This window comes from Culex quinquefasciatus, chromosome 1 (assembly GCF_015732765.1).
Source record: "Culex quinquefasciatus strain JHB chromosome 1, VPISU_Cqui_1.0_pri_paternal, whole genome shotgun sequence".
NCBI lineage: Eukaryota > Metazoa > Arthropoda > Insecta > Diptera > Culicidae > Culex > Culex quinquefasciatus.
The window spans coordinates 69,859,488-69,868,202 of record NC_051861.1 but is presented as its reverse complement, the minus strand read 5'-3'; the positions used below and the strand labels follow the sequence as shown (position 1 = coordinate 69,868,202).

At 41.7% G+C, this 8,715-nt stretch overlaps 1 long non-coding RNA gene and 1 pseudogene across 2 annotated transcripts; both read left to right on the top strand.

The window, feature by feature from the left end:
- Positions 1–4,950: 4,950 nt before the first annotated feature.
- LOC119765282 lies at positions 4,951–6,798 on the top strand. 2 transcript variants are annotated; one of them, XR_005276615.1, is made up of 3 exons: positions 4,951–5,058; positions 6,263–6,575; positions 6,649–6,798. It is a non-coding gene; the product is annotated as an uncharacterized LOC119765282 (long non-coding RNA). The 2 variants fall into 2 exon arrangements; XR_005276614.1 differs by having other exon boundaries at positions 6,247–6,575.
- Positions 6,799–7,608: 810 nt separating this feature from the next.
- LOC6052606 lies at positions 7,609–8,039 on the top strand (annotated as a pseudogene).
- Positions 8,040–8,715: the final 676 nt, after the last annotated feature.

The following is an 8,715-nucleotide window of genomic DNA, read 5'->3' as shown; positions in this document are numbered from 1 at the left end:
CACCTTGATGCTTGTTGCTTGATTACAGCATTGTGAGGTAAAGTATGCCGCGACCGGTGGAGTAGTGGTAAGCGTTGTTGCTTCTCACCCAGTTGGACTGTGTTCGATCCCATACGGTCTCGGTGGAATTTTTCGAGACGAGATTAGTCCGATCACAATCTAAGGGTCGTCAGTTAGAATCCTGGGGTGAATGGAAGCTTAGGTGTAAAAAGAGGTTTGCATTGAGGTTTTGCAGCGTGACTGTGATTCAAATGTAGGCGGCGCCAAGTGAGGTTACTTGCCAAATTTCGCATGCCTTTTTGCCGGGTTAAAGTACAAAATCAAACAGTTGGTTAGTTTCTCATGATTCCCTGCATCAATCTTAATGAAACTGGATGCAAAAGACGAGTTTTTTTTGCTTTCAAATATAGAATATCAAATTTTGGGTGAGCAAAAATTTGAGAAAATTTTCCTTTAAAAAAACATGTTTTGGAACACGAAAAAAATACATTCAATATTCCGCCCTTTTAAAATGTTAGTCTTGGTTTAAAAATTTTGAAAATATTGTTTTCGAAAAGATCGGAAAATTTTACAAATGTTTCATATTAGTTGCTGAGATATCGACATTGAAAAATGGTGGGCTGTTTGTGTGAGACTTAGAAAACATCAATTTTCCTGTTTTTAAACCTTTGCCTTGCAATATCTCAGCAACTAAAGGTCGTATCAACAAAGTCCGATGAAGCAAAATATAGAGAATTTTCTCAGCTTTTCAAAAATATTTTTTTCAAAAGTGGGCAAACATGTGCACTAATTTAAAAAAATGAAAAACTGCGACTATTTTGAAAAAAGTTACATAAAAATGGCTATAACTTGAAAACGGTGCACTTTATCAAAATTTCACTAAAGGGACCATCCATAAACCACGTGGACACTTTTTTTTTGGAATCTCAACCCCCCCCCCCTTCGTGGACAATTGTTCATACAAAAAAAAATCTTTTTTGTATGGAGCGTGGACAATCGCTTACCCCCTAAATTGTCCACGTGGTTTATGGATGGTCCCTAAAGTACTTTTTGATTGCAAATTCAATTTTACATCGAAAAATGAAGTTGAAAAATTTTTGCGACCAAAATTTCGATTTTTTGAAAAAATTAGTATTGATTAAAAAATTCATAACTCGGTCAATGATTTTTTGCACAACCTGGAAATTTCTGAAAACTTGGCTTTTTATGTCCTCTAAAACATATCAAAAAATAAAAAAAATTAAAAATAGTGTTTTTTTGCAAATCAAGTTTTAGTGATAAAAAGTTAAATAAAAAATCACCAAATTATACTATATTTTCAACCACATTTCGCTGCGATTAGAAAAGTTTTTATGGTAAACGAAAACTGGTTCTAGATAAAATCTTAAAACACAATACTAGATATCGCCCTGGTCGAAAATTGGATCGAATGTTTTTTCATGACCCCAGAAATCGCCCACTTTATTTTATTGAAATAACCTTTGGTAAACGTTTAAAACAGGTAAATCCGAGGGGGATGACACTTCGCGATTTCGTTCATATCGCACCAAATCTCGTCAAATTCTTTCATCGCGGCTCATCGTACCTTCATCGTGGTAATTTTTCGCTAATCGCGCCAGATCGCGCTCATCGTTCTCATCGTGCTCAGGTCGTGCTCGAATGAAAATTTGCATTCATGCAGTCAGAGTTGCCATAAAATATTTGTTCTAGCCTTCTAGCAGTTTCCCATGAAATTGGGCGCACTGCTTCATTGTTTATTTTTGTTGATTCGAGCAGTCTGAGATGTAAATAAATTAAATTTCTTGGGATTTTGTGTCGGATTGCGTCAGCTATTTGAGCCGATTTACATTTCTCTCTCCATGAGCCTGGACCGTTTAGGCGTTCAGCCGGACTTCGCCTGCGAGGATCTGGAGGCAGCCAGTTTCGGTATTTATTGATTGTTTAAAATAAAAAGACGCTATTTTGCTGGAGAAGATGGTCCGCTTGATGAAGTTTGGTTTTTGGTCTCGTTCAAGGGGATGAAAAACGTGAATGATTCTTCCAGGATCGATGTACCCTGTGGATGGCCGACTCGAAGACGGAGTAGTGCTTGCTGGGTCGCGCGGTACCGACGATGCGTACATTCTGATCCTGCAGGACGCCCTGCAGCGGATTCGGCTACGAAGACGGTGACGGACGGCCGCTTCCACAATGAAGAAACTGGTCCCTAAAAGCCGCTTAAAAGTTCCCAGTTATTGTCGTCATCCCCGGATTGAATCAAAGCTACCCCAACGAAATTTCCCTTTTGATGCAGCTGCTACAGCAGTAGCTATTTGGAAACCTGGAGGGGTTCGACCTGTCCCGGGGAAGTGTGTTCGCGTCCAGTGCGTTTCGTGTCATCATCGCCGGCAACTCGATCACCAAACCGAACCGAAAAGCTTCTTCCACAATCGCCCCGCCAATTATTCGACCGATCTACTCAACACCGAGGGGCTTGATCGTGCACAACTTGATCCAGACCATAAACGTCGAAATAGAGAGGATACGATCACTCAAACCACATGCTTCCTCCGGCGCTACTCAAAAAAACGAATCTCCCCTGAAGCACGCGAAAACAATCTCATCTGGAGTCACCTACGAGCTGATCCGGGAGGTAGCCAAGCTTGGCATGGTGCAGAGCACGGTCATCGTAACGGAGAGCTTGAACGAATTATGCCGGAACAGTTCTGCGTTGAGTTGGTAAACGGACGCTGACAACCAAGGCGAGAGCATGAACCAGTTTTTGACGTACAAGCTGTATCGGATTTTACAAACACAGTCGAATAATTAGGTGAAGATAGAGTTATCTACGTGCGCATGTATTGCGTGTACGTACACGAAAAAAAGTGAGGTTAAATTTTGTACCTGACAGCAAAACAAATGGCGTGCTAGTGTTCGTGAGAACGGGCTTAGATAACTCTATTGAAAATAATAATGTTCTATACACTGAAAGAAAGTCGCATAGCAATATCACATGTTTCACACGTGAATCTGCCCCATACAACTTTACATGTGAATGTCAAGTGCAAATCACTTAGAAATTTGTCGCGATGAATTCAAATGCAAAACACGTTAACCTCACGTGTCATCCCACATGATTATCACATGAAATATTTATGAAAAAGAAATGGATTGCACATTAAAATCAAATGATTTTCTTTTTATTTTCAAGTGAAGGTTTTATGTAGCATATTTTTTGTCTATTCTATATTTGTGATTGTAAAATAAAAATACGCGTAATATCTTTTTGATTTTTGCCTTTGATTTGCATGATCAACACCTGCACTCACAAGCTCGAGAAATAGGGGGAATTTGTATGGAAATTCCACCCTTTTCTCGAGCTTGGGAGTTTAGATGTTAATCAAAAACTTTTCGAGAACGAATCACACTTAGAAAAAGACACACACCGGATCTTCCACACTCCACGGAAAGTTCTCTTCCATGGGAATCCCTAGGTTTCGCCGGAAGTTATCCTATCCGTGATTACCTGTAGAATTATTAGAAATTTTCTGCTAAGTATTAAATATTGTACAGAATTCATTAGTAATTACTTACCATATTTTATAAAATAATCCAGCGAAAAAAAAAACAAATCCACTTTTTCGGGAAGAAATCCTAATTAGGAACGCGAGCTCTAGCTCGGACTTTATGAAAATTGCCATCTTGCTTTAGGATTAATTTTCGTCATCGATATCATTTGAAAGTAACGTGAATTTCACTTGGAAATCAAAGAACAAGTCAATTGGAGCAAATCAAAATGAAATTCATTTGAATCTCACGTGACTTACACTTCAAAACCAAAGGACAAGTCGATTGGGGCAAATCAAAGTGAAATTAATTTGACCTTCACGTGAACTGCATGCGAAAAAAGAGTGAAGGAATTTTGGTCGACGATCAGCTGATTCTAAATAATTTCCACATTCATTTGATGTGCAAAGCAAGTGAGGGTCAAAGGAAAAGCATGTGAATCTATTGTGTTGGTTTTTGGAGTGGCTCACGTGAAAAAGCATTTAATTTTACTATGTTGGTTTTTTTCAGTGTGGCAAACAAACATTCACTCATTTTTCGCATGGTGTTCACGTGAGACCGCTAACGCGCCTTAGACTGGTTGCAACGCGGCTCTACTTTGTTCTAGCTGTTTCATTTTTCAAATAGAACTGAAACAGACCACCCACAACGCGGAGTTGCAGTTTTATTTTTCGAGCAGTATTTTGACACACACTATGATGCTGTGTTGATTATCATACGCACACAATTAAAAGCATTTTTTTGAAACAACATTTAGATCAGCGCGTTGCGAGCACCGTGTTCTAGTTTCATTTCCGTCAGTTCTAAGACTGGTTGCAACGCGGCTCTACTTTGTTCTAGCTGTTTCATTTTTCAAATAGAACTGAAACAGACCACCCGCAACGCGGAGTTGCAGTTTTATTTTTCGAGCAGTATTTTGAAACAGGAATAAAACTGCTCGACGAGTTTGTTTCAAACGTGAGACGATTTGGAACTGGAATAGAACTCAGTTTCAAAAAAAATCAGATATATAGAGATATCCACGTATTCTTACACACACACTATGATGCTGTGTTGATAATCATACGCACACAATTAAAAGCATTTTTTGAAACAACATTCAGATCAGCGCGTTGCGAGCACCGTGTTCTAGTTTCATTTCCGCCAGTTCTAAAAAATTAAAACTGCTCGCAATTTGAAACAATTATAAAACTTCGCGCTGCAGACAGTCTAAAAATTTAAAACTGCTCGCAATTTGAAACAATTATAAAACTTCGCGCTGCAGACAGTCTTAACTCGCCTTTTCTGTCCTTTTTTGTTGCCTTCTCTTGCCAAACTGCTCGAATTATTTGACAACGAGAACTGTCAAGTACAGCTGACAGTTCTCGCTGTCACATTGGTCGAGCAGTTCGTCGTGGTAGAAAATTTATGTTTTTTATTAATAATTTCGAGAAAAATTAGAATCTTGCGCTCTAATTAATCGCCGCAGAAAGATATCGTCGCAATGTGAAAACCTGTAGAGAAGGCAAAAAAGTAGGCCAAGACGAAAATTATAAAATCATGTTGATTGTCAATCTGAAAAAAATAGTTGGAACTTATGGTGCTGGCTTTCGATTGCTTGTTGGTTTTAGCTGCAGTTGACTGATTTTGGTTTTGGAGACGGAATCTGCGGTTCTGCGACCTTCGCGGCCGGCTTAGTTGGTGGCCTACGTACCGGTGCCGGATTATGAGACCTTCGAGGCCGACTGGTGGTCTTCGTACCAGGTCGGATGGAGGCACAGCGAGCGTTGTTGGCTCCGTCGGGCAGGCATCCCCCTCGTTGGTGAACCGGCTACCCAGGAATACTCATGCCCTAACGGGACCCTCCTTGAAGCCTCGTGAAGTCGTTTTTTTATGGCGCTCAGAGGCGCAATACGATGGGGAAAATGGACCCAAAAATTCGCAGAAACATGGTTCTATGCAAACCATCAAAAGCTTCGTTTTATAATCAGAAACAGAAACAGAATATGATAAAAAAAAATCCCACCGCACGTACCGAAGTACGAGTTATTTTGTTGACTTTTTTGTTTATTTTTTTTTATTTTTTCATTCATACGAAATCTAATTCATTTTTTTTAACCAATAATAATTTAAAATGCCGCAAGAATGGAACATTAAAACAGCTTCCAAGATCTTCGTTGGCCACATCAAGAACCGTATTTAGGAAACAGCGTAAACTGGTCATGCGACGCATAAAACTTCTTAAATTTGAATGGAGAGTTTGTATAATTTCGTCTCCTGGACCGGTTCCCATGTTTCTTAGTGGCCACATCCGATTTCCAAAGCCTAACAAAGTCTTCGACCCCTACCCTCCCCTAACTGTGTTACATTAGGGGCTCCCATTGTTGCGAAGAGGCCTTAGGCTAGATAATCAAATTCAAATTTAAATCTAACATAATCCCTGCAATAGAAAAAAGAAGTTACTTATTAAATAGTAAATTTGATTTTCATTATAAAACGCTTACGAACTGAGATGATCGCTATCAACACGAACAAAATTGAGCATAAAAGTTGAGCTGAACTGACAGCAATAAAAAGTAAAAATCTGAACGATTGCTGCGATCAATTGAAAAAACGCTTGCGCTCGTATCTTTGAGACCCCTACAAGAAAATCACCAAAACTGATATTTTCTCAATACGCGCAATACAACTATTTGCCACAAAATTCCGATTAAATTTAAGCTTTCGTGAAAAAAAGGTCCACCAAGGGTTTGGTATTGCAATAGTCGGAACTCTTCCACACGGCCGGTATGGATAGATAAAGAAGGAGAAAGCAGCGAAGGTCCCGGAAGAGCACGGAAGATGCAAAGTTTCTTCCACCGAATCTGCTTCGGCAAACATCAGATCGTCAAACCTCTCTGTCCAGAGTTGCAGCGATGGTGTGTCGACCGGGAACCTGTCGGTAGGAAGCTGAACGGGTTGAATTTGTGTAACGGAACGTCCAGCCGTGGAACAGTGACGACGACTCTGACCACCAGATCCACTATGCAAACTTCTCAACTGAACCTAAAGTAAGTAGAATGAATCGTACGCTGCTTCATTTTCTCTGCCTGCCATCGTTAAAGCCGATTATCATCTTCACAGGTCGGGCAATTGTGTGACATCACCGTCCAGCTGCTGATGACAACGTAACGGCTCCCGGTCTCAAACTCCACCGTTGAGCTAAGCATCCTCGCAGTCAAACTCCTCCTGCAACAACCCGCCCACCAGCAGCAGCAGCAGCAAGATTGTATTTCCCCCTTGTAACAATACCACCAGGACACAACCATCAAAGTGACAACATGCCGAAGCTAACCGGGTGGGCTGACTTCGAACGGGTTGACCATCCCGGTGTAGAACCTACAGCAGCTGACGGCGAACACGCTGTACTCTACTAGCGATGGGAGTGTTCTGCAAAAAACCTCCGGACTCGGTGATAATTCCGGCAGTGCCAGAAACGGTCGTGGGAGATTCTAAAACCGTCGTTGATCAGTCTCTGCTTAAGCTAAACGGGTTGAATTCGAGTATCGTGATCTACGGCAAACAACTGATGAACGGAAACACCATCAACAGAACGAAAAGTGGGCTGCACCCGACGATGGCATCGGAGACCGACCGACCGTGGATACAAAAATCAATAATATTGCCATCTAAACGACTACCGGATGAAGGCCAGAATCACCCGCGGATAACGTTATCATGTTGGTCGACGGAAACATCTTCGTTGGACTCACGTCCATCGACAAGCACCAAATGATGCTGTACCTGGTGAGTTATAGAAAAAGGTCCAACTTCATTGTTAAAACTGATCAACTCCTTCTCCACAGATCACTAAGTGAAGTGTGTGTGACCACAACAACCCACTTCCCACTACCATTAGCTGCGTTAGATTTAGCAAGTGACGGTTGTCCAACTGCACTAAAGTCTACACAGCTCATGTCCCAAAACTGCCACCTTCACCAGCAACAACACCATCATCTACGGCGGCACCAGCCGAAGCTAACCCGAGGGCGGAAACACAAAAACGGCCACGTTGCCGCTTAACCGCACGACTATCATTTTCGTTTACTGCCATCAAAGTTCCCGTTCGATTATCTCGACCAGGACAAGTGAAAATCCATGAAAATCGTGCAAAATGGCCGCCACTAGAAAGGACATCGAAAAGGCCGCGACCCTTCACCGGAACCGCGTCACGTTGACCTTGCGCAATGTCCGCAGCCTGGAGAAGGTGTGCGCTGACCTGATCAGCGGCGCCAAGAAGCAGAAGCTGCGCGTTAAGGGCCCGGTTCGCATGCCGACCAAGATCCTGCGTATTACGATCCGCCTTGCGTTGATGGTTCCAAAACTTGGGATCGCTTCCAGATGCGCCTGCACAAGCGTATCATCGATCTGCACTCGCCGTCCGAGATCGTCAAGCAGATAACCTCGATCAACATCTACAGCCCGGTGTAGAGGTCAAGGTCACCATCGCCGACCCTTAAGCTGATAGTTCTACCACAATCCGGAATGTGAAGCAGATTTCCGGTGATGGCCGGCGGTAGAGAGCGTAAAAGGTCCAATGCGGAAATTTGAGGCCTTTGCTGCTCCGGCTGGGCGTTTGCAAACACCAACACGCAAATAAACTTTTTATATTAAAAACTTCAAGAAAAACTTTCACAAAACAAAACACAAAATAAATTCCTTCAGTGAAGCCCAGAAGGTACAAATCGCTCAAAAGACCGGATACGTCTTCAGATTAGATTACTTCATCGGCATTGCTATTCAACTTCTCCATGTGAGTCCACCACGTGCATAGAAAGAAAAGTGTTGCATGTCGATAATTTTATATTGCACGACTTTATTTTCTACTTTTACTGAATAAAAAAGTGCGGGAAAAGTGTAAGATGTCTTTTCATATTTAAGTTTTGTTTGGATTTGGATGAACATGGATTTACTCGAAGCATAGAATCGAGAAATTAAAAGTGAGAGTGTGTGCGCACAACATGGAGTTAAACTTGTCAAAGTGCCATAGAGCTTTATGACGTTTCGCGTACGCACACTAGCGCACCAGTTGGTTTTGCTGCCTGACAAAATTTAACCTCACTTTATTTTCGTGTACGTACACGCAATACATACGCACGTAGATTCTATGGCAATTCGCACGTAGACTCTATGGTAATCTTCACAGCAACT